The sequence below is a fragment of the Neoarius graeffei genome, chromosome 6 (genome assembly GCF_027579695.1).
Source record: "Neoarius graeffei isolate fNeoGra1 chromosome 6, fNeoGra1.pri, whole genome shotgun sequence".
Taxonomy (NCBI): Eukaryota; Metazoa; Chordata; class Actinopteri; order Siluriformes; family Ariidae; genus Neoarius; species Neoarius graeffei.
The window spans coordinates 96454566-96482036 of NC_083574.1; the positions used below are offsets into that span (position 1 = coordinate 96454566).

Consider the following 27471-nt stretch of genomic DNA (forward strand, 5'->3'; position numbering starts at 1 on the left):
TTGGCATGTCAAGTTTATTTGTATAGCGCTTTTAACAACAGACATTGACGCCATGGCCTAATGGTTAGAGAAACAGCTTTGGGACCTGGTTCAATTCCATGGACCAGCAGGACTGGCTAAAGTGCCCTTGAGTAAGGTGCTAGTAAGGCACCTAACCCCCAACTGTTCTGGCAAGTCAAGTCAAGTTTATTTGTATAGCGGTTTTTACAATAAACATTGTCGCAAAGCAGCTTTACAGAATTTGAACGACTTAAAATATGAGCTAATTTTATCCCTAATCTATCCCCAATGAGCAAGCCTGTGGCGACGGTGGCAAGGAAAAACTCCCTCAGATGACATGAGGAAGAAACCTCAAGAGGAACCAGACTCAAAAGGGAACCCATCCTCATTTGGGCAACAACAGACAACATGACTATAACATTAACAGTCCGAACATAAAGTCAGCTTCGTTGATGCTATAAACCCCCCACCGACGGAAACCCGAGTGCAAAACTGTTCATGACAACCGCAGTCCCAAAGTCAGCAAGTCAACTGCAGTCCCCAGCCACAAAAGCATTACTGTAAGTGTCCAGTCCAAAGCGTCCTCCAGGCGTGACCCCCAACTGTCCACATGGGGCCGTCCTCCACAGGAGCGATGCGATGAGACTCCAACCAGACACAGGGCACCAGTATGGATCAGGCAGGTCCGAGGAGCAGAAGAGATCAGCATCTCGATCTCAGGACTGACATGTAACTCAGAGGGACAGATATGGGGGTGGGGGGGAGAAGAGAGAGAAAACACAGGTTGTTAGGTATGCCCAATATCACCTGAATAAGTAGGAACAGTATACATTTTGCACTGAGTACAAGCAGGGACTCCGGCAACTAACTATGACAGCATAACTAAAAGGGGAGAGCCAGAAGGTAACACAGGCATGAGGGGCCCCGGGACATAAAGCAGCAGCCACTACACTGTGTGGTTGTGTACTTTGTATCTGATTAGCCAAAGAAAAACTGATGATGCGGTTACCAGTTTGGGCAAGAACCCAGCTAAAGCAGCTTTACAGAAAATTAAAGATGAGCTGATTTTATCCCTGATAATCAAGCCTGTGGCAATGGTGTTGAAGAAAAACTCCCTCAGACGACTTGAAGGAGAAACTTCAAGAGGAACCCATCCTCATCTGGGTGACAACAGATAGCGTGATTATAAATAACTAGCTTCTATAACAGTGTCCTATAGAGTCACAAAGTATAACTGTGTAACCAGGAAATTCATTATAGTTTTAACATGAAGTCTGTTTTGTTGAAGTTATAAACTGTTCACTGATGGAGACTAAAGTGTAAAACTGCTCATGACAACTGCAGTCCTAAAGTTATCATGGTGATTGAAGTCCTCAAGCATCATAGCAAAACTAAGTGTCCAGAGGTGTCATCTATGGTAAGTGCGACTTTTGACTGTCCATATGGGGCCGTCCTCCACAGGAGCGATGCGATGAGACTTCAGCTACAACCCCGATTCCAAAAAAGTTGGGACAAAGTACAAATTGTAAATAAAAACGGAATGCAATAATTTACAAATCTCAAAAACTGATATTGTATTCACAATAGAACATAGACAACATATCAAATGTCGAAAGTGAGACATTTTGAAATTTCATGCCAAATATTGGCTCATTTGAAATTTCATGACAGCAACACATCTCAAAAAAGTTGGGACAGGGGCAATAAGAGGCTGGAAAAGTTAAAGGTACAAAAAAGGAACAGCTGGAGGACCAAATTGCAACTCATTAGGTCAATTGTGTGTTTTGAGAGGATGTGTTTTGAGAGGATAGTCATGTCATACATCAAAAAGGGCATCCCAGACACAACAGACCCCCTTCAATTTGCATATCGTCAGAACCGTTCAACTGATGATGCCGTCAATGCAGCCATCCACACAGCCTTGTCACACCTGGAACACAGGGACACCAATATTCGAATGCTGTTTGTGGACTACAGTTCAGCCTTCAACACCGTCATCCCCAGCAGACTGACAGAGAAGCTCTCCACCCTTGGACTGACATCCTCCCTCTGCTGCTGGGTCCTGGACTTTCTCACAAACAGACCCCAGGCTGTCAGAGTCGGTACCAGAACATCTGGCACCAAGACAGTGAGCACAGGGACCCTCCAAGGCTGTGTGCTCAGTCCACTCCTGTACACCCTCTTCACCTACGATTGCACCCCCACCCAGAGCAACACTTCCATCATCAAGTTCGCTGACAACACCACTGTCATTGGGCTGATCACCGGCGGAGATGAGAGAGCCTACAGGGAGGAGGTGGCTCAGCTGGTCTCCTGATGCCAGGAAAATAACCTCTCTTTGAATGCTGAGAAGACCAAGGAGATGATTATTGACCCGAGGAAGAGGAGGAGAGACCAGCACGCCTCGCTACACATCAACGGGACACAGGTGGAGAGGGTGAAAACATTTAAATTCCTTGGAACTCACATTAGTGAGGATCTCACCTGGACACACAACACACAGCAGACCATCAAGAAGGCTCAACAGAGACTCTTCTTCCTGAGGAAGCTGAGGAAATTTGGACTGTCCACCAAACTCCTCAGCAACTTCTACAGTTGCAAAGTGGAGAGTGTCCTGACTAATTCCATCACTGTGTGGTACGGGAACTGCACAACTCAGGACAGAAAGGCTCGAGCGTGTCATTAAAATGGCACAGTTCATCTGTGGAGCTGTCCTTCCCCCACTACAGGACATTTACAACACCCGGGTCACAAAAAGGGCACAGAGCATCATCAGAGACCAAACACACCCACAACACAGACTATTCACGCTCCGACCATCTGGCAGACGCTACAGGAGTGTGAAAGCAAGGACTACTAGACTGACAAACAGTTTTTACCCCCAGGCCATCAGGCTTTTGAACCACGGATTATAATCACCATCTACCTCTATATTTCCATCAGGCTTTTGAACCACGGATTATAATCACCATCTACCTCTATATTTCCATCAGGCTTTTGAACCACGGATTATAATCACCATCTACCTCTATAAGGCTTTGAACCACGGATTATATTAGCAATTTTGCACAAGACATTGCACAGTATATCTACCTCTATGTTTGCACATTGTTCGTTTGCCTCTCCTTTTTTTTAAATGTTATCTTCATTTTTCATTCTACTTTTATATTTTGCATTCCATATGCACTTTATATTTAATATTTAATATTTTATATATATATTTCTTTTTATATTGGTAAGCATAGTTTGGTCGGGCAGTTGCAAAATAAGAATTTCATTACCCAATAATAAACCGCTGTGTCTGTTATTGTGTATATGACAAATAAACATCTTGAATCTTGAATTGGCAATAGGTCATTAACATGACTGGGTATAAAAAGAGCATCTTGGAGTGGCAGCGGCTCTCAGAAGTAAAGATGGGAAGAGGATCACCAATCCCCCTAATTCTGCGCCGACAAATAGTGGAGCAATATCAGAAAGGAGTTCGACAGTGTAAAATTGCAAAGAGTTTGAACATATCATCATCTACAGTGCATAATATCATCAAAAGATTCAGAGAATCTGGAAGAATCTCTGTGCGTAAGGGTCAAGGCCGGAAAACCATACTGGGTGCCCGTGATCTTCGGGCCCTTAGACGGCACTGCATCACATACAGGCATGCTTCTGTATTGGAAATCACAAAATGGGCTCAGGAATATTTCCAGAGAACATTATCTGTGAACACAATTCACCGTACCATCCGCCGTTGCCAGTGAAAACTCTATAGTTCAAAGAAGAAGCCGTATCTAAACATGATCCAGAAGCGCAGACGTCTTCTCTGGGCCAAGGCTCATTTAAAATGGACTGTGGCAAAGTGGAAAACTGTTCTGTGGTCAGACAAATCAAAATTTGAAGTTCTTTATGGAAATCAGGGACGCCGTGTCATTCGGACTAAAGAGAAGGACAACCCAAGTTGTTATCAGTGCTCAGTTCAGAAGCCTGCATCTCTGATGGTATGGGGTTGCATTAGTGCATGTGGCATGGGCAGCTTACACATCTGGAAAGACACCATCAATGCTGAAAGGTATATCCAGGTTCTAGAGCAACATATGCTCCCATCCAGACGACGTCTCTTTCAGGGAAGACCTTGCATTTTCCAACATGACAATGCCAAACCACATACTGCATCAATTACAGCATCATGGCTGCGTAGAAGAAGGGTCCGGGTACTGAACTGGCCAGCCTGCAGTCCAGATCTTTCACCCATAGAAAACATTTGGCGCATCATAAAACGGAAGATACGACAAAAAAGACCTAAGACAGTTGAGCAACTAGAATCCTACATTAGACAAGAATGGGTTAACATTCCTATCCCTAAACTTGAGCAACTTGTCTCCTCAGTCCCCAGACGTTTACAGACTGTTGTAAAGAGAAAAGGGGATGTCTCACAGTGGGAAACATGGCCTTGTCCCAACTTTTTTGAGATGTGTTGTTGTCATGAAATTTAAAATCACCTAATTTTTCTCTTTAAATGATACATTTTCTCAATTTAAACATTTGATATGTCATCTATGTTCTATTCTGAATAAATGGAATTTTGAAAATTCCCCATCACTGCATTCTGTTTTTATTTACAATTTGTACTTTGTCCCAACTTTTTTGGAATCGGGGTTGTAGAAGTAGGGCGTGAGGATGGATTAGGCAGGTCTGAAAAGTAGAAGAGGTCAGCATCACTGGTGTCTCAAGATTGACATGTAACTCAACGGAGAAAGAGAAAAACACGGGTTGTTCGGTCCACCCATTGTCACCTAATGGTTAAGAACACTATACATTTTCTGCTGAGTGTAATCAGGGACTCTGGCAAAACCAACTATGACAGCATAACTAAAAGGGGTGAGCCAGAAGGTAACACAGTCATGAGGGAGCCCCGGAACATAAAGCAGCCAACCACCACACCGTCAACAAACCGAGGGATAGCATCCATACAGTGGTGCTTGAAAGTTTGTGAACCCTTTTGAATTTTCTATATTTCTGCATAAATATGACCTAAAACATCATCAGATTTTCACACAAGTCCTAAAAGTAGATAAAGAGAACCCAGTTAAACAAATGAGACAAAAATATTATACTTGGTCATTTATTTATTGAGAAAAATGATCCAATATTGCATATCTGTGAGTGGCAAAAGTATGTGAACCTTTGCTTTCAGTATCTGGTGCAGCAATAACTGCAACTAAATGTTTGATCAGTCCTGCACACCGGCTTGGAGGAATTTTAGCCCGTTCCTCCGTACAGAACAGCTTCAACTCTGGGATGTTGGTGGGTTTCCTCACATGAACTGCTCGCTTCAGGTCCTTCCACAACATTTTGATTGGATTAAGGTCAGGAATTTGACTTGGCCATTCCAAAACATTCACTTTATTCTTCTTTAACCATTCTTTGGTAGAATGACTTGTGTGCTTAGGGTCGTTGTCTTGCTGCATGACCCGCCTTCTCTTGAGATTCAGTTCATGAACAGATATCCTGACATTTTCCTTTAGAATTCACTGGTATAATTCAGAATTCATTGTTCCATCAATGATGGCAAGCCGTCCTGGCCCAGATGCAGCAAAACAGGCCCAAACCATGATACTACCACCACCATGTTTCACAGATGGGATAAGGTTCTTATGCTGAAATGCAGTGTTTTCCTTTCTCCAAACATAACGCTTCTCATTTAAACCAAAAAGTTCTATTTTGGTCTCATCCGTCCACAAAACATTTTTCCAATAACCTTCTGGCTTGTCCACGTGATCTTTAGCAAACTGCAGACGAGCAGCAATGTTCTTTTTGGAGAGCAGTGGCTTTCTCCTTGCAACCCTGCCATGCACACCATTGTTGTTCAGTGTTCTCCTGATGGTGGACTCATGAACATTAACATTAGCCAATGTGAGAGAGGCCTTCAGTTGCTTAGAAGTTACCCTGGGGTCCTTTGTGGCCTCGCCGACTATTACACGCCTTGCTCTTGGAGTGATCTTTATTGGTCGACCACTCCTAGGGAGGGTAACAATGGTCTTGAATTTCCTCCATTTGTACACAATCTGTCTGACTGTAGATTGGTGGAGTCCAAACTCTTTAAAGATGGTTTTGTAACCTTTTCCAGCCTGATGAGCATCAACAACGCTTTTTCTGAGGTCCTCAGAAATCTCCTTTGTTCGTGCCATGTTACACTTCCACAAACATGTGTTGTGAAGATCAGACTTTTATAGATCCCTGTTCTTTAAATAAAACAGGGCACCCACTCACACCTGATTGTCATCCCATTGATTGAAAACACCTGACTCTAATTTCACCTTCAAATTAACTGCTAATCCTAGAGGTTCACATACTTTTGCCACTCATAGATATGTAATAGTCGATCATTTTCCTCAATAAATAAATGACCAAGTATAATATTTTTGTCTCATTTGTTTAACTGGGTTCTCTTTATCTACTTTTAGGACTTATGTGAAAATCTGATGATGTTTTAGGTCATATTTATGCAGAAATATAGACAATTCTAAAGGGTTCACAAACTTTCAAGCACCACTGTACCGGTATATCCTAGTTTACCAAAACACTCTATCCCCAAGGACCCTCCAGATCTACTCCTTTACCTCATTAAAAACTATTAACAAAAGGCTTATGCATGGATTTGAATATACGGTGGAGTTTAACTTGCTTTCTTTTATTACGTTTACAGCACGGAGCCTAGCGGACACCCTGATCCAGAGCGACTGATAGAAAGTTTGGAGACTTGATCAAAAACACATCCTGGTGCTAGTTCACTAGGTCAGGGTGGAAATGTGAAATTGAGTGAAAATAGATTTTTGACAAGTTACATATCAAGCTCTTGGGAACACTGGGTGTGGTGGATAAAATTCAGCCTAAATGGGAAACCAGTCAACTGTAAGGCACAACACACACACAGAGTCACAAATAGGGGCAATTTAGTGTATCTGATCTGCCGAACAGCATGTGTGTGTGTGTGTGTGGGTGGGGGGGGGGGGCTTGGAAAACCCAGAGGAAACCAACATGAAATGGAAAAACCCTGAAAAAAAATCTGCATGGACTATAACCTGAGCTCAGGATTACACCGAGAACTCTGGAGCTGTACCGTCATGAACATACACCAAATTAAACTCGACATAACAAACTCTATTAATGTTTTGCTAGTGTAAACTTTGTCCTGAGCAGCAGTATGAACACATGTAATGGTGTTAAAACCACATCCAACCTGAAACCAAACTATCCTTTGTGTTCATTTTTTACAAAAATAGCTTCAAACAATAATGAACAAATATGACAAACCCAAGTACACGGTTTCATTTAGTTTCTTTTTGAATGGGTGACCAACCTCACAGAGGTAAAGTCAGACTAAGCACGATGGCACAGCGAGCAGCACTTATGAGCCTGTGCTTGGGTTACAGTCTGTGAGCAGTTTCCGTCTATGTTCTCACCATGTCCATTTGGGTTCCTTCCAAATTTTATGGCACATTTGTGCTGTGATGGACTGGCATTCCATCCAAGATGCACTGGATCTAGGGTTCGGGTTCCTGGAACAGATTCTGGACCCGTTGCAACCCATACCGGGATTAAACACGTACTGAAAATGCATGAATGAGAATACTGGATGTGCTGGTTTAGTTTTTGAGTCATCATGATGTCACAATGCTTTAATCTACATTTATATTCCAATCAAACCACAAATGTAACCTAAATGAAAACAGGCTGGGGCTGGTAGTTGACACCCACCGTGAATCCAGTGGGACACCAGTTTTAATGTGATGTTTTGAGATAATTATTACATGTCCAAATCAGTGTAGCTTCTTGGCTACCCATTGAAAGGAATTTCACTCTTCTTCTTCTTCTTCTTCCATCCATCCATTACCTATAGTTTTTTTTTTTAAAGATATTTTTTGGGCTTTTTTTCACCTTTATTGGATAGGACAGTGTAGAGACAGGACAGGAAATGAGTGGGAGAGAGAGACGGGGAGGGATCGGGAAATGACCTCGGGTCGGAATCGAACCCGGGTCCCCGGATTTATGGTATGGCGCCTTAGCCACCTGAGCCATGACGCCCCCGTACCTATAGTTTTTTGTAAAGGCTTTACCCCGTTTAAAACAAAACAAAACAAAAAACAAACAACAAAGAAAAAAACTCTCATCTATACTAACCCTGATTAACCTGTATACCCTGTATGCCCCCACATTTTGTATGCTGCTGAATCTGTCCTTTTTTCAGTAGCTTTGTATAAACAATAACCGCTAAATGTAATGCAATGTTATGTAAGGTGATCGCCGAGGCATTCTCATTGTGAAAAGTAAGTCACATGTACATGGACTGGCAGTTAATGTTGTATTTGTTCCTTTCTATTTGTTTTTTGTCTGTTCATATTCTTTTTGGGGGAGTAAAGTCGGTTTAAAAATGCCGTTAAATGCATAGGCCTATAGGCCAAGTTTAATGACCTTGAGGTTATCAGAGGTCATATGTTGTTTTACAAATGAAAAATGAATTCAGCACCCAAACATTTAACAAACAAGGCCATTTGCTAACGTCATTAATCATTTTAGTACATTTCATTCCTTAGAAAGCTGAGAAACTGGGTTCAGCTGAGGCGTTTACAGGCCCAAAGTTCAATGACCTCTAGAGGTCAGATAGAGCTCGGCATATTGCAGATTTGAATTCGGCACACCCAAATTGACAAAATAAGACTGTTTGCCGACTTTGTCTCAAAAATGCCTTTGGGTGTCACAATTCTGGATTTTGGTACCAGTCGATAGCCACTTATCCTGTCCTACAGGGCCGCAGGCAAGCTGGAGCCTATCCCAGCTGATTATGAGTGAGAGGCGGGGTACACCCTGGACAAGTCGCCAGTTTATCGCAGGGCTGAGACAAACAACCATTCACACTCACATTCACACCTACGGTCAATTTAGAGTCACCAGTTAACCTAACCTGCATGTCTTTGGACTGTGGGGGAAACCGGAGCACCCGGAGGAAACCCACGCGGACACGGGGAGAACATGCAAACTCCACACAGAAAGACCCTCGCCGGCCACGGGGCTTGAACCTAGACCTTCTTGCTGTGAGGTGACAGTGCTAACCACTACACCACTGTGCCACCCCTCTAATTTCATTCATTATCCATTATCCAACGCTTATCCATTGTGGGTTGGGAGGAGCTGGAGTCAATCTCAGCTGATATCAGGTGAGAGGCAGGGGGGGTTCATCCTGGGCAGTTTGTGGGCGGTATGGTGGTGTAGTGGTTAGCATGGTCGCCTCACAGCAAGAAGGTTCCGGGTTCGAGCCCCGTGGCCGGCGAGGGCCTTTCTGTGTGGAGTTTGCATGTTCTCCCCGTGTCTGCATGGGTTTCCTCCAGGTGCTCCGGTTTCCCCCACAATCCATAGACATGCAGTTAGGTTGACGTGGGGTGGTCTTGGGCTGAGGTGCCCTTGAGCAAGGTACCTAACCCCTGACTGCTCCCCGGGCACTCTGGTGTGGCTGCCCACTGCTCTGGGTGTGTGTGTGTGTGCATGTGTTCACTGCTTCAGATGGGTTAAATGCAGAGGATGAATTTCACTGTGCTTGAAGTGTGCATGTGACAAATAAAGGCTTCTTCTTCTTCGCCTACCACACTCATATTCACCCTCTGGGCAATTTTGTGTAGCCAGTTGACTTAATCCACATATCTTTGGACTGTCGGAGGAAACCGGATCACCCTGACAAAACTCACACAGGTACGATACGAAGAGAACATACAAATTCCACACAGAAACACCCCAGTCAGCTCTGAGGTTCGAACCCAGAACCCTCTTGCCATGAGACCGTTCTGACCAATAATTGCTTAACAGTAATCTTTACACCAATTATAAAACACACACAGTGGTGCTTCACTTCACTCTATGTGGTTGACCAACAAACCACGCAGACATGTCTGATAGGTGGCACGGTGGTGTAGTGGTTAGCACGGTCGCCTCACAGCAAGAAGGTTCTGGGTTTGAACCCAGCAGCCGGCGAGGGCCTTTCTGTGTGGAGTTTGCATGTTCTCCCCGTGTCTGCGTGGGTTTCCTCCAGGTGTTCCGGTTTCCCCCACAATCCAAAGACATGCAGTTAGGTTGATGTGGGGCGGCCTTGGGCTGAGGTGCCCTTGAGCAAGGTACCGAACCCCTGACTGCTCCCCGGGCGCTCTGGCGTGTGTGCGTGTGTTCACTGTTTCAGATGGGTTAAATGCAGAGGATGAATTTCACTGTGCTTGAACTGTGCATGTGACAAATAAAGGTTTCTTCTTCTTCTAGATCAGATTCCCGGATGGTGATTCAAATGAATCAAAACTCGCAGCTCGACTCACTCAAGCGCGTTTGTTCGAAAGAGTCGGTTCAGTGAAATGATTCATCATGGAGGGGTGCGGTAAACGGGAAGTGGTGCTGATTCACTTCGCAGTCATTTCCAGTGTGTGTGTGTGTGAGAGAGAGAGCTTTAGGGAAATTATTGCATGGGCTTGAAGTTTGTTTGATACTTATTCTAAAGTTTCTGCACAGTGTCGGTTCATTTTTACTGAGGGACTCGTTTGTTTTTGTTTTCTCCAGTAACATCACCTACATTAAAGTTCTCCACTTGGTGAGTTCAACTTTATTCCAGCTGCAGCTTTAAAGGCTTCTTAGTGATGTTCTGATGTGCTTGTGAATCATCTCTAAAGATTTATTCCTGAGATAAAACACATTCATTAATGAATCTTTTAAAAAGAAAAGAAGAAAGAGAGAGAGAGAGAGAGATACTTTGTATCCTTGTTTTTCCGGATGTAAAAGTTACAATGATGGGCGGAAGAGTAAAACTATTTCTCACTAATTATCAGGGCAGTTAAAGGTTCAAGTAATTCAGTGATGGAGCTCAGGCTTCTTCATCATCATCATCTTCATCATCATCATCATCCACGTGGCCCTCTTTCCTTATCTTCTTTGCCGTATGGTATCACGATTAATCGATTTTCAACACAATTAATCCAAGTCAAGACTTTTCAACAAGTTAAAATACCAAACAATATTCTTTCACACTTTTTAACCTACACTCTGCACTAATAATGCCGGCTGTGTCAGGAATAAAACGCACAATGTCGTGCTGTTTTAGAAAACTAACCAGTGATGTGTTTTGTGATGAAGCAGAGTTACTGAAGTTGATTAGTTTCCTCTAACAGCACACCTTAGAGGGTTTTATTCCCCTTATCGGTTATTTATGATGTCTTGGATATACTGTATAATTCTATCCACAATCACTGGATAGGAGCAATCGCGTGCTCTGATTGGCTACTCTGCTACTAGGATATCAGCTCATATACCATGAGTCGAGAAAAACAAAATGGTGGTGCGTCTTGCTGAACCAACCGAGGACAGAATGGATATATATATATATATATATATATATATATATATTAGGGCTGTCAAAAGATTAATTTTCTTGATCGCAACTAATCTCAGAAATTTCATAGTTAATCGCGATTAATCTTGATTTACTTTGCATGTGTAAAATTGATATTTTGCAGTAAGACCGTTCGAATCTAAAGTTAAACCCACAATGCAAAGTATTTCTGACCATTGTGTCTTAAATTGGAATAAAATGAAGACAGAGACAAAAGCAGAATTTATCTTTTGGCCTTTTTTTATTTCAAAAAGAGTGTAGAGAAAGGAAAACAAGTATTAAGAATGAATGACTGGCTACTGCTTGACACAGGATGCATTTTACTCTCGTCTTGTCGACTTGTCCATCTGGATGTTTTTTAAATTCAAACAAACCATTCAGAGGTCCAGAAAACCGTTGCTTATCCATCACAAAAGAGGACTAAACTGAAGACAACAGCGTGTCCTTCCATGCCAATGCCAACGACTCGATGGAAACCACACGCTTCCGCTCGAGCTGCCTACGGATGCGTAGAAGGAACAAAAGACTAGCAAACTTGAAATGGCGCGTTTAACCGAAAATGAGTTTAATTAATACAACCAGAGGAGCTGCATGTGGATGGTAGAAGTGCGGAAAATGCTGGTAAACTCTGATCGCGATTAAAAAAAAATATTCGCGATCACAATTTACATTAATCTAATCGCGATTAACGTGTTAATATTCCCAGCCCTAATATATATATACTGTACTATTCTATCCATAATCACTGGATAGGAGCAGTCACGTGCTCTGATTGCTACTAGGATATCCGCTCATATACCATGAGTAGAAAAAAACAAAATGGCGGTGCGTCTTGCTGAACCAACCGAGGACAGAATGGATATAGATATATATACTGTACTATTCTATCCACAATCACTGGATAGGAGCAGTCTCGTGCTCTGATTGGCTACTCTGCTACTAGGATATCAGCTCGTATACCATAAGTAGAGAAAAACAAAATGGCGGTGCGTCTTGCTGAACCAACCGAGGACAGAATGGATATAGATATATATACTGTACTATTTTATCCACAATCACTGGATAGGAGCAATCGTATGCTCTGATTGGCTACTCTGCTACTAGGATATCAGCTCATATACCATGAGTAGAGAAAAACAAAATGGCGGTGCGTCTTGCTGAACCAACCGAGGACAAACTAAAAACTACTCGAAAATAAAATCCCATAAAAATTAAGTATTTAAAAGAAACAGAAATGGCTAAAAGAATATAGTTTTGTTTGTTCCCCCCCCCCCCAATATCTCCTGTTCCACACTCCAGCCCAGTCGGTGGCAGTAATGCACCTTTAAGTTGGTTTGCCAACCACCAAAAGACCTTGAAGAAGAAGAAGAAAACCCCAAAAATACAAAAAAAGCAACGAAATCACTCACTTGTTCACTACTCCCTGCTCCCTATATAGGGAATTACTCTATAGAGGACTATATATTGAGCTCATTGGTAAAATGAACAAACGCTTTCGGACACTACTCCGTCGTGCTGGTATTTGCGTCATTACTGTCGCACAATTAAAACGTGCCAGATCAGTCGGCTGGTGGGTTTTAAAATAATAAATACATGCGTGTTTTTGAGATAAATCCATATTGTACTGAGCGCATTTCCAACATTAATCAACACAAAGTACCTGCAGCTTTCAGTTCTTTTAAATCAAGGCTGAATCCTTTCTTCTTCGCCGCTGCCTTTTATTAAATCACATTTCAGACTTTTAATTTGATTTCTTTCATCGCGACCACAATGCATGATGGGATATATTGCTTTGGTTAGTGACCGTCGTTGTACGCTACTTTTCCTGATGCATTGTGGGATACTTTGAGTGCAGTATACAGGGTGTAAATAATCCTCACTAAGGTTTCGGACAGCACTACAAAATGGCGTCCCCACTATATAGTGCCCTGTATAGTTTTCGTACACGGAATATGGAATAAAAGTATTTGATGGTAAAAGCGTTTTTTTTTTTTTCTTAAGAATTATTGCATTTTTCACAAATTACTCCTGTCATTTCGCCGGTTTGTTTACATTCTAAGCGGAAATGATTTTGTCGGACGTTTTGGATAAAGTTTTTATTTATTGAATTTGGAAAAAAAACGCTCGCTCAAAATCCAGTGAATGTGGATAGAATAAAACAGTTATTCCACTTAATCTCATCATACATACTCGGTGCTACGTGCCTTGTCGGATATCAGCTCACGTACGACTCGATTTCGTGGAATGACTGTTAAATATAGGCTCTCTACACTCGGGGAGAGTGGGGAGGCTTGGGACTGGGGCAAGTTTTCATCTTTTGTAGATTGTGTGAAATTCTTTGCAGGTCGTGTCACATTCATATTGTATTAGAGAGTATTTATGATACCCTTTTACCACTACGTTAGTTTCTCAGCTTGAGACATATACTGGCCTTGAAGCTTCACTTTTTCTGCCTTTATTTCTTGAGGAGAGATTTGAGACATTGAGGGGAGACATAGGACATTATTGGCCCTTTTCCACTACCCTTTTTCAGCTCGCTTCAGCTCACTTCAGCCCGACACAGCTCGCGTTTCGACTATCTAAGAACAGCACGACTCAGGTCGCTTCAGCCCTGCTCAGCCCCCAAAACTCGCACGGTTTTGGAGTGGGGCTGAAGCGAGCCAAACCGAGCCGAGTGGGGCTAGGGGCGTGAGCAGACACTCCCCTGTGCACTGATTGGTGAGGAGGAGTGTCCTCACATGCCCATACACGCCCCGCGAGCATTCTGGGATCTGTAAACACCGTAAACCCGGAAGAAGAATAATTACGAATTACGAGAATTATGAAGCCTTATGCGCCTCGCCTCATCTGTACGCTCTTGCCAGTATCTGTTGGCGTTGTCGGTGACAACAAGCCACAGCACCAAGACCAGCAACACTAACGACTCCATGTTTATTGTTTACTATCCGGGTCGTGAGACTACCGCTTAAAAGGTCACTGATGTCACTGTTTGCACCGCCTAACGACATCACGTGACGTCCACCCACTTTCGCTAACTCCACCCAATGTGTCCACCCACTTCCAGCCAGCACGGTTCAGCGCGGTTGTAGTTGAAATGCAACTCCAACAGCCCCGCTCAGCCCGACTCAGCCCAACTCAGCACGGCACGGCTCAGCCCAACTCGGCCGCGTTGGTAGTGGAAAAGCAGCATTAGTTGAGAGACGGAGACCAAAAATAAAACCCCTAGCTTAATCCTACATGTTAAATTTTTTATTCATCTTGTAAACTTGTCCCGTATGAACTGTGTGAACATGCAGTGCTGGTCCAGCGATAGAGAAATGTCAGTTTACCCAAAACCTGACTCAACAAAACAACAGTTCCATTTTCAAGAAGGAAGGAAATAAGATTAACCCTCATGTAGGGACACGCCCACATTTTTAAACCGTTTTGTATTTGTAAACCACAAGAAAAAAAAAAACCTGTAAAATGATGAACTGTCCCAACTCTCCCCATTTTGAAAAAGAAAAAAAAAATCCTTAAGTTTTTTTTCACCAGAATTTAAGTTTGATAAATAATACTATATCTGGTAACTTGAGCTACCTGTAATTCCTAACAAATCTCAAATTCACCAGTGTACATGACGCCATAGAATGGACATGGAGGCGAAGTAGAAAATACTTTTAAATTTTAGTTGATAAAATATCGAACCACACAAACCTTACTGCAATGTCCAGCTTCGGCTCCAAAGGTATGGAATCAATTTTGTGCCAAAATGTTCATACAATACTTTTGAAATATCAAACAAAAACGACAAATCAAAATACAAAAAAACAAAAAAAAAGTCAATTTTTTTAGACTGGCAAACAAATTATTCGTGTAATCGTGCAAAATATCAGTCTATTACTCTTCAGAAACCTTTTATTTTTGTTCCGCGTCTTTCTCAGTTTTGTTTGACGTAATTTATTTTGGTTGCGATTCCAGCTTTCTCGTTTGCGCTCCCTGACTTTTTGCTTGCAGTTTTGGCACAAACTTCCTGTGTGGGCGGGCTGTCCAGGAATGCATTCCCATTGGCTAACTTGTGTTTGACTGACAGCTACGCTCAGCCATTCCCTACTCGGATTCTGGCGGACTGTTTGACGAGTGACCGATCCATTGATGGTAAACAAGGATGGAGTGGACTTCAGTGGCGACTATGATATTGAATTTACACTTTGTTGAATTAATTCAATATCATAGTCGCCACTGAAGTCCACTCCATCCTTGTTTACCGTCAATGGATCGGTCACTCGTCAAACAGTCCGCCAGAATCCGAGTAGGGAATGGCTGAGCGTAGCTGTCAGTCAAACACAAGTTAGCCAATGGGAATGCATTCCTGGACAGCCCGCCCACACGTCAAGTTTGTGCCAAAACTGCAAGCAAAAAGTCAGGGAGCGCAAACGAGAAAACTGGAATCGCAACCAAAATAAATTACGGCAAACAAAACTGAGAAAGATGCGGAACAAAAATAAAAGGTTTCTGAAGAGTAATAGACTGATATTTTGCACGATTACACCAATAATTTGTTTGCCAGTCTAAAAAAAATTGACTTGTTTTTTTTGTATTTTTTGTCGTTTTTGTTTGATATTTCAAAAGTATTGTATGAACATTTTGGCACAAAATTGATTCCATACAAAGGCAGTCAATTACTCTTAACGGCAACATCGAACTCCTGATGTCATCGAAAACCTGATTGGGTGAAATTGATTTACAGGAATACAAACCGTCCTGAGTGTCCTCGCTCTCCCCTAATTACAAACAAGTTAGTTCCTGTTCTCGCTTACGTCATAGTAAGTTTAAAGTCACTCCCTCCACCATCAGCCTTTCTCTTTCTTTTCTCTTGCTCGAAGTTAATCAGACAAAGAAAATCCCAGCGTGTCATGATCTCAAGAAACACGTCTGTTCTGAATATGACAGGAAAAAAAAAATCCAGCTACACCTTTACCTCTGACAACGGAGACACGTTCCAGAAACGTCTCCTTACAGGAAACTTCACAGATTACGCATCGTTTTTAATCTGTTTATGTAGCACGTTTGCTGTGAGTGACGTAGAAACCGTAACGTATCAGGTTAACGTGCTGCTTTCGAAAACGAATCACCTTCTGACCAATCGGAATCCAGAATTCGACGGCTGTCCTGCTATAAGAAACCTAAACACTGTATTACTGAGTCGTTTTTATTTATTTATTGTACTTGTCACGTCTATATAAACTCACTGCCGCTACTTCTACTACGTAATAGATTAGCCTTTTTTCAGAAAGTAAGAGCTTCTTTGTGGTGTTGCTTTTCATTTTCCAAAATAAACATTGCTGCCTGATATCGCTAATTAGCTCAAATTAGCAATACGGGAATTTGTCTTGGTGCACACACTTAATAATTAAAAAAAAAAAACTTCATACAAGAGTAAAATTACTCAGTAAGCTTATAGCCACACTGTAAATCTGTTGCCATAGTGACCTGTGAGAATGAGACGGTTAAGATTAGCATTAGCTAGTCAGTTAGCATTGCTAAAACGCCCACTCCTCTGTAAATCAGCCCAAACTAACTGAGTTAAGCCAGTATCTCACTGGGCTGCGACAGCCTGCGAATGTCATTCTCGAGAGAGTTTCGAAAGTGTCTTGAAACATTCGCGGGGCTTCTCAGTTTCCTCGCACGAGTCGCAAAGTGCCGCTCCTTCGTCGCTGAAATTTCGAACGTGTTCAAAAAATTCGTGCGACAAAATTTCTCTCAAAATAGCCGCAAATGTGTCGCCGGTGTCGCAAAGCCGCCACGAACCCTTCTCAAGTCCGTTTCCATGAGACAGGAAGTGCGAGTGTATCTCACTGGGCTGCGACAGCCTGCGAACCTCATTCGCGAGAGAGTTTTGAAAGTGTCTTGAAACATTCGCGGGGCTTCTCAGTTTCCTCGCACGAGTCGCAAAGTGCCGCTCCTTCGTCGCTGAAATTTCGAACGTGTTCAAAAAATTCGTGCGACAAAATTTCTCTCAAAATAGCCGCAAATGTGTCGCCGGTGTCGCAAAGCCGCCACGAACCCTTCTCAAGTCCGTTTCCATGAGACAGGAAGTGCGAGTGTATCTCACTGGGCTGCGACAGCCTGCGAACCTCATTCGCGAGAGAGTTTTGAAAGTGTCTTGAAACATTCGCGGGGCTTCTCAGTTTCCTCGCACGAGTCGCGAAGTGTCGCTCCTTTGTCGCTGAAATTTCAAACGTTCAAAAAATTAGTGCGACAAAATTTCTCTCAAAATAGCCGCAAATGCGCCGCCGGTGTCGCAAAGCCGTCACGAACCCTTCTCAAGTCCGTTTCCGTGAGACAGGAAGTGCGAGTGTATCTCACTGGGCTGCGACAGCCTGCGAACGTCATTCTCGAGAGAGTTTCGAAAGTGTCTTGAAACATTCGCGGGGCTTCTCAGTTTCCTCGCACGAGTCGCAAAGTGCCGCTCCTTCGTCGCTGAAATTTCGAACATGTTCAAAAAATTAGTGCGACAAAATTTCTCTCAAAATAGCCGCAAATGCGTCGCCGGTGTCGCAAAGCCGTCGCGAACCCTTCTCAAGTCCGTTTCCGTGAGACAGGAAGTGCGAGTGTATCTCACTGGGCTGCGACAGCCTGCGACTAGTTGGAGGTTCAACAATTGTGATAAAATATGTGAATATCAATTCAGTGTGATTCCAAGTGAAAATTGTCGCTAATTCGCATGTTTTATCGCAATTGTTGTGTCTCCAACTTGTCGCAGGCTGTCGCAACCCAGTGAGATACTGGCTTTATAGCAGAACTCATTTAAACATGTTGTCCCAGGGCTATTTTCCAGCGTGTGCAGTGTGATTTAAAATAGCTCACTTGACTGAGGAAAGTGCTTAATCGCTTCATCTCCATTAGCATGCCAGCTTCCTGGAAGTGACAGACTTTTCTTTTGTGATGGTTCGTTCTTTCGTTCTTTCTTTCGTTCTTTCTTTCGTTCTTTCTTTCGTTCTTTCTTTCTTTCTTTCTTGTGTAACATGTTCAGGAAAGTGTTTTGAAGTTCTTGTGATGGATATTCACAAGATATATCTGCAAGATATTGATATCGCAAAGATTTTTTTCTTTAGGTTGTGCTTATCACATGGTTTTGCTTGCTCTTGTGATTTGAATGTTCTGGAAAAAGTGAGCAGATTCCGAATGAACTGTTTATAAAGGTCCTAAACTGGACGTTGTGTGTAAAATCGGCGTGCGTTTTTATGCACGTTAAGGCCTCTGCATGCTCTTGCGACAAGGCTTTCGCAGATAGCTTTTCGCAGACAGTTGTAATTTATCGTTGAGCGGGGAGTAATAGGCGTGCGCGATGTTATTCACCGCCACAACGCAAGGGGGCGCGAAGTCGCGAAATCGCTAGGAGTAGTTGGTGGGTGTGGTTAGTGGAGTGTTTATCCTCCGGTTACTTATAATGACTAGAACTGGAGTCGTATAGATGTCCGTACTTCCTCACTTCCTCGATCAACCGCTCTTCGTGCTGCTCCATCTTCGCTCGTGTTTTTAAAAATGGCGGTCGTGAACACAAACCAAACCGGGAAAGTTGGGAAGCGGAAGTGCGTGTACAGCGGATGTAGAGTGGACCAATCAGAGCCCTCTTGTCTGCGGCGCTGTCTGCGAGGCTTCTGCGGTGGTCACAATTTTTGGGAGGTGCGCGCAGAGCATCTGCGAAGGTGGGCGGGCTACGCAGACACTGTCTGCGACGCTATCTGCGAGGACTGGGTTGTCAGCATAAATTGGCCTTTACTTGTAACGTGATCCAAATTTCATGGGGTGAGGTTCAGCATCATCATCAGAACGAAAAGTGTTTGTGGGGGGAGGAGCTTTTTAAATGAATTTTTAATTATTAATGTCAGCAAAACGTTATCCGAGGTTGATTGATAAATGGATAACGCAAGAAAGGTTTTTGACCACATATTCGCCTGAGGTTCAGGAGCAAGTTAGCGAAAATGACGTGCAGTTTATCCATTGCAATTTAATGATCAATGTTAAAGCTTTAAAAAAAAAAAAAAAGTTTTCCTCTCAAATGTTCCACATCTTTGTTGAATATCCGAAGGAATAACCTATCACACACCGAGCTGACTTTACCCAGGTTAATTCCTGTCCTGCATCTGCCTCAAAATATTAGTAACTACTTGTTAAAGTTAGACTTCCTTTCAGGTTTTTCAAGTGTCGGTCATGTAAGAATTTTCCCGACACCCAATTATTTTTGTTTAGTGACTGAAAGCTACTGAATTCGAATCAGACTTCCAATTTTATTAGTTTAAAAAAAAATTAATCTCCACATGGCTCTAAATTCTCCGCTATTTTTTCCTGCTTCACCATGACGCAATACAAGATACTACGTCATGCATGACATCACATGGTGGGCTTTCCCCATTTACGCAAGGCATTGTGGGATACAAATTTGAAACAGGAGAGAAAAATGGAGGACGTGAGTGTGCGAACGAAACGTGAAAGACTGACTACAGTAACGGAAAGAAAGCGAGAAGAAAAGACGTTATGTTATATATGAAGGAAAGGAAACGCAGGACCAAACTAATAAATATGGGCGCTCAGCGAGCACCTCGGTGTGATCAGCTGTTCGTTTAGCGACAGAATGATGGAACTGTCAGTGCACGCTCAAAGGTAAACCTGTAGATGGCAGTAATGTAACACTGTGGATGCCAGCTGCTGTAAAACCCAAAAGGAGGTGGTAAACCCGCGCATGCTCACATGGACTTCCTCGGTCTGCTTGACTGCGCGAAGCGAGCGATTTCATTTCGTGCACGTTATTTGCTTTAATCTGCTCAAATTAAATAACTTCCCAGCCACAGAATGGCCTGATATTTTGAGATATTACAGAAATAAACATATATCACAAAGACCACATTTCACAGATTTTATGAAATCGAAAGGCCGTCTACTTTTAACTGAGTGCAAGGTCTTTACGGCAAAATATCAGATCGAAGTATTGACCGTACGGTCTGTACAAAAAGACCTCAGTCTGATATTTTCCCGTAAAGACGAGCAAGCGAGGTTAAACAGGAGTTTATTATCTGGCTTTTTTGTTTGTAAGATTAAAATGGACAGTTATTATAATGAGGTGTGACACTTCTTTCAGTCACGTCGTATTTGTAACGTCGTTGAGTCACGCATGCAAAATAAACGGCTAGCGGTTTCAAAACTGAATTGCGGTTAGCGGTTTCTGAATGATCTTTTTTGCTCATTTCTTGAGTGACTTGTTTTGTCTTTTTGTTTTTCAGTCGTTTTTTTCAGTTTTGCTTTCCAGTTCATCTGTTTTTTGTCATTTTGTTTGTTTTCTGCGATATTGAAAGCAGGCGCCTTGGAAAGAAAGTCCATCATCACCCACGGGCATTATGGGAAAATTCTGCCCGTCAAGGAACCAATCAGAGTGCATGATTTTACCGGAAGTAGCTTGTATCATATAATAATAATTTCTTTTTTCGGGATGTGGTTTCCATCAAATCCTGCGCTCTGATTGGCTGGCGAGTTACGGCCCTCTGGCGACTCGCTCGTTCACAACAACAACAAACACAGTAGAATTTTTTGTCAACATTTTCTTTAATAAGATTTATTTGTAAGTATCAAAAATCTTATAAATGTTTGCCAGCATTTCTCAGGAGAATAGCATTAATTTTACAGCGTGGATAGCGATAACGACAGTGTTCACAGTGAAAGCGAGTTTTACTACCCTGAGGAAGAAGAAATAAAAGAAAACATTTCAGGAGGAAGCTAAAAACCTGTAACTGTTGCTAACGCCGAGCAAAAACATGGCTGAATCCTGAATGACTCAGTTTTGTATAAATAGGGGACTACATAGGCGGCAAAATGTAGTTGTTTTCCTGCCATGGAAGTGCACTTGTATACCGAGGAGGAACCCATTTGCATTACAGCCGTGAATGAGGATTCAAAGTGGCGGCTCGGGTCGGTTTTCCCTTTCGGGCGCTCTCGTTTTCTGTTAGAATTTGGTAAAGAAAAAAATAAATATATTATTTACCAGCTTATGGTCGGTCCGTATGGTGAAATACCGTGACCTCGGCCTTGAATACTGACCTCGGCCCAGAGGGCCTCGCTCAGTACTTTCAAGACCTCGGTCACGGTATTTCACCATACGGACCTCCCAGCTGGTAAATAACATATATATTACCACATCCAACTTCATGAAATTAATTAAAATGCATAAAGTGAAAAGTTTCTCCTTGAATTCATCTCATCTCTAGCCGCTTTATCCTGTTCTACAGGGTCGCAGGCGAGCTGGAGCCTATCCCAGCTGACTACGGGCGAAAGGCGGGGTACACCCTGGACAAGTCGCCAGGTCATCACAGGGCTGACACATAGACACAGACAACCATTCACACTCACATTCACACCTACGCTCAATTTAGAGTCACCAGTTAACCTAACCTGCATGTCTTTGGACTGTGGGGGAAACCGGAGCACCCGGAGGAAACCCACGCGGACACGGGGAGAACATGCAAACTCCACACAGAAAGGCCCTCGCCGGCCACGGGGCTCGAACCCGGACCTTCTTGCTGTGAGGCGACAACGCTAACCACTACACCACCGTGCCGCCCTTCTCCTTGAACTATTAGAACTTTTTTCACCTGGAACACATCATGACTCACACAGACACTTGTGCAGATTCTGATAGTGAAAATAATCGTGCAAATGTTTACGCAGATATTATTCTGCTAAGAAACACAATATAAATTAACAATTTTAAAGATTCTGTTAAAAAAAAAAGTTTAACAGATCACCTGCTTCTAATCAGAGCTGTAATTGTTTTTATTTAAAAAATGTGAGAGAAATTTCATGACGATAATTGTAATTGCGGTATCACAACTGATCTGTTTATCACCGTATCTATTTTATAATCGTCATGCTGCCCAGCGGTTTTACAGGTAAATGTTTCAGTTTATAGAAAATCTCGCGCTCTGATTGGTCGAGAAATTCGGGCTATTTCTCGATAATCACGTCGAGCGACTCGGCAAAATGGCGGCCAATCGCTTTGTCACCGTAAGCGAGGAAGAATTACAAACGATGAAAGAAAATGCTGCTGTTAAACTAAAAAAGCGCTAAAGATGCTCCGAAGTTTGGTCTAAAACTATTCAGAGGTACGGTGGGATTGTGATTTATTTTATCGATTTCGAAACAAAGTATTTTATGTGACGCAAGTCTGCGCCGCAAAGTTTTTACATTCTGCTTTTGAAGTTTGAAATTATTTTTAACGCGATTTAAAAAATATATACTTTTTTTTTTTTAAAAGATATTTTTTGGGCTTTTTTCACCTTTTATTATTGGATAGGACAGTGTAGAGACAGGAAATGAGTGAGAGAGAGACGGGGAGGGCTCGGGAAATGACCTCGGGCTGGAATCGAACCCGGGTCCCTGGATTTATGGTATGGCGCCTTATCCACCTGAGCCACTACGTCCCCAAAATATATACATTTTTTAATAATCACGTGTGTTTATATTAAAACCGTTATCCGCCTCAGGCTCAGTGAATGAATATTAATCATTCCGATTGAACATTCAGTCAGGTTATTAGAACATGATGATTGTGAGGCTGTATGTAGAGGACGAGCGATGTGAAGAAAAAAATAATCATCTCTACGATACACGATAGGTATCACAACGAGACCGTCGATGACTGCGCAGCTCACTCCGGCCCCGTCTAGTCCAGAAGGAACGATCTAAAGTGGGCCACCTTGCACAGTTCTACTCTCAGCCAGTCCACTTTAGATCGTTCCTTCTGGACTTCACGGGGCCCGAGTGGGTAGAAATTATATGCACCCTAGGTTCCCGTACCTTCATGCTAGAAAGAATCAAAATCGGTGAAGAATTGACGAAGAAGCAGCGATTAGGAATTGATTAATTAGTCCATATCTTCATTATTAATTGCAGTTATGCAAATTTGGGTAGAAGCTATCTATATGCACCCCGGGCAGACTGACCTTCCTGCCAAAAAGAAATAAAAATCAGTGAAGATTTGAGAGAGAAGAAGCGATTTATATATATATATTTTTTTTTGGTGAAATGTAGACGACGACGACGCCGGTGGACAGACGATGGACAACGCATGATGGTATAAACTCATCACCTGTCGGCCGGATGAGCTAATAATGTTTCCTTAGACAGCAGTGTTGCAGTAGAGAGAGCCTGTTTGATGATCAGAACTTATTGGAAACAAAAAAAAGCAATGAAAAGGAGAAAATTTTAAAAATATATATATATATATATATATATATATATATATATATATATATATATAGATTAAGTGTAAAATTTTGACATCACATTGGCTACTCGTTATGACTTGGTAATTATTTTTTTTTTAAAATAGACACCACGATATCGACGATGTCTTTTAAAAGGAATATCATGTCATGATTAATCAGGGTATGGGCATCGAGCAGTTGTATTGCCCAGCCCTGTGTGCGTGTCGGCGTACAGTAGCTCGTGTTCCTCCAGGTGAAAACCAGTCTGCTGCTTTGACGTTTTCTGAAGCTAATTTTAGCTCCTGGCTTTCTGATGACGTTCTTATCTGCTGCTATTTCTCAGGTGTGAAACCTCCGTCACTTCATTTGTAAACTCCTATCAGATCTTCCCACGTTAGTCTTTTATTCCCCCTGTATTGTGTTGTAAATGTGCGTCTGAACCTTTTAGTCCTGAACGTTCGTCTTTGTTAGGAATCTCGGGTCACGTGACCCAGAGCACATGAGGAGCAGCTGAGGGATATTAAGACGCCAGAGCTTGGTTTATTGTGTTCGCGTTCTATCCCTGCCTAAGCACATTACGCCCTAAATGATCTGCTTGGAGAGGTTTTACACTGACCCGGTGTGTAATTTTACGCTGACGTTAATTCGCATGAAAACAGCAGCGAGGCATTGTGGGTAATCAGTGGGTCTGGATCGGTCACGCCACCAAGCAGGACATTATTAGAATAGATTAATAGGTAAAAATCCTAAACCTTTCTATTAAATAAGCAAACGTTGTGGGGTTTTTTTTGTGCATTTTGTTCACAATTTTTCTGATTTCCAGTTTTCTACTCACCCAAAATGCTCCGAGTAGAGCTGGGCTCACTGGCCACTTTATTAGGAACACCCATCCATCCACCTGCAGCGCTTCGATGCGGTTCTCTAATCAGCCGATTCCTCGACAGCAGCACGATGCGTCAAGTCACGCAGATACAAATCAAGAGCTTCAGCTAATTAATGTTCAGACATCCGAACGGGAACAATTGTGATCTCACGGTGAAGTGTGACTTAGGCTACGTTCACACTGCAGGCTGAAGTGACTCAAATCCGATCTTTTCGCCCATATGTGACCTGTATCCGATCTTTTATTGACAATATGAACGACACAGATCCGATTTTTTCAAATCCGACCCAGGCCGTTTGGATATGTGGTCCTAATTCCGATTCCTATCCGCTCTTTTCATATGCGACTTCAGTCTGAACCGCCAGGTCGCATTCATCCGACTTACACGTCATCAACAAGCCACAAACGTCACTATTCTGCGCTGAAGTAGGCGGCGGGTCTCTCAAAAAAAGTTACAACAACATGGCGCATAATCACGGGCGCAGATAGAGGGGGGGACGAGTCATATTTAAATTCACCTCGTTCGGTCCCCCCCACTTATAGGGAGGAAAAAACGTCTATGCTGTCTTTCTTTGCATAAGGCAAACCTCACGGAAAAATCAAAAGACTGATTACCATTCGGTTTATTGAGGTGCACAGCAGTGTATACATAGTTGCAACAACTCACATAAAACAAAACAAAGACTGATATTCGGTTGGTTGAGCTGCGCAGACTGCACAGGTTGCGAGCTCGAGCTTGGTTGCTATGGTTACTAACAACAAGTTTGACAGGCATATCGGGGTTGGGGTTGGTTTGCTGGTAGCTTTGTCCCCCCCAGTTCAAAAAACGTATCTGCGCCCCTGCGCATGACATCAGTGCGAGGGACGCTTCGGGCTGTGAAGGTTCTGAATCTTCTCAATGGAAGGACGCAGAGGTTAGGGAGCTGATTTCCATTTGGGGGGATGCAGCTATTCAAGCTAGATTGGATGAGTCATACCGCAACCGGGCGGTTTTACTTCCGTAAACACTGGCCATGCTCACTGCGTGTGACGTCGTCGTATCCTGCAGTGCGCATGCGGAACACTTTTAGGTCGCTTTTCGTTCATACTGAGGATCACATACAAGTCGCATATATTTGTTAATGTGAACGACCTCACAAAAAAATCGGATTTCACAAAAAAATCGGAATTGAGCATTAAGCCTTGCAGTGTGAACGTAGCGTTACTTTCGCTGCGGTACGGGTGTTGGCTTGAGCCGGATGAGCATGAAGGTTTGAGTATTTCAGAAACTGATGAACTCCTGGGGTTTTCACACACAACACTCTCTAGAGTTTACACGTGAGTGACAGTTCTGTCTTGATGAGAGAGGTCAGAGATCAGAAAATGGACAGATCTGAGGTGGTTCGAGCTTCTTTTTTAGCCAGGAAGGATATAGAATTCATATAATCACTCTTTACAGCCGTGGTGAGCAGAAAAGCATCTCGGCATGCAACAGAAAACAGAACACCACGCTGGGTTCCAGTCCTGCGAAGAACAGGGATTTTAGAATCAAGAACACGTTGCTGTTAAAGCGGCAGATTGAGATTTTAAATCTATATTATTCTCATTACTCGCCCGTATGGTTTCTGAAATGCATTACGCCTGTTTTACTGGCAGTTTGTTCACTGCGTGTCAGAAACGTCTTGTGGTGTGATATATTTTTGATGTTTCGCTCGCGTGTACAGCCTTGTTTCTGACGTTTGCTTGGTGGGTTTTGATCTGATAATGGAAGGCGATCTCACACTGAAATCTGGACTTCAAACCACATCCAGTTCATCAGTGATGTCGCACAGATGCGCCGATGTAGATTCGATTCGATTGAACTTTATTGATCCCTTTGGGAGGGTTCCCTCAGGGAAATTAAAATTCCAGGATAAACAGAGAATAGAAAATAGAACTTCTAGATAAATTAAATTAAGTATTTACATATACAAATATACAAAAGAACAAGATATGGGAGGGAAATGTAGTTTAAGAAAGCTAGAACTTCCTGTCATTTGTAAACGCAAACCAAACTTTTTATATTGCAGTTAAACGCTGGACCGAAGCGCAGTATCAAATCAAATCAAGTTTATTCGTATAGCGCTTTTAACAATAAACATTGTCGCAAAGCAGCTTTACAGAATTTGAACGACTTAAAACATGAGCTAATTTTATCCCTAATCTATCCCCAATGAGCAAGCCTGTGGCGATGGTGGCAAGGAAAAACTCCCTCAGACGACATGAGGAAGAAACCTCGAGAGGAACCAGACTCAAAAGGGAACCCATCCTCATTTGGGCACCAACAGACAGCCTGACTATAACATTAACAGTTTTAACAGGTATAACCATCAACTGTCCTCATGGGGCCGTCCTTCACAGGAGCGGTGTGATAAAACTCCGACCAGACACAGGGCACCAGGATGGATCAAGCAGGTCCGAGGGGCAGAAGAGGCCAGCATCTCAATCCCAGGATCAACATGTAACTCAGAGGGACAGATTGGGGGGGGAGGGGGAGAAAGAAAACACGTTGTTAGGTATGCCCTAAAAATGACACAAGTATTAAATCTGTGTGGTAGACTCGCAGAGACAAGTCTCTTGACATCAGGCATAACACACAACAATGGCATGTTAATATGGTAAAATATATCATGACCTGCTGTGGCTGGATGCTTGATTGGGTGATGGGAGCACACTCCTCAGCAATGATGAGATGCAGATGGGACCCTTAGGGCTGGCCAAGACAATTCAGTTACATTTCACCGGGTCTGGGACATGCGACAGAATGTCTGACGGCCGAGTCCCTGCAGGCTACGATAGCCAGTCGAGGTCTCCACCCTCTCCACCAAAAGATTTCCTGTTGACTCCATGTAACTCAGAGGGACAGATTTGGGGTGGGGGGGAGGGAAAGAAAACACAGGTTGTTAGGTATGCCCAAT

At 42.8% G+C, this 27471-nt stretch overlaps 1 protein-coding gene across 1 annotated transcript in view; it reads left to right on the forward strand.

Annotated features, from left to right (window-relative positions):
* The first annotated feature begins 10419 nt into the window (after nucleotides 1–10419).
* Nucleotides 10420–27471, forward strand: part of rab27a (RAB27A, member RAS oncogene family) — a 72754-nt gene continuing 55702 nt past the window's right edge. The window contains exon 1 of the mRNA XM_060924214.1: nucleotides 10420–10618. The gene's annotated coding sequence lies outside the window, so the exon portion shown is untranslated. The remainder of the gene's footprint in view (nucleotides 10619–27471) is intronic.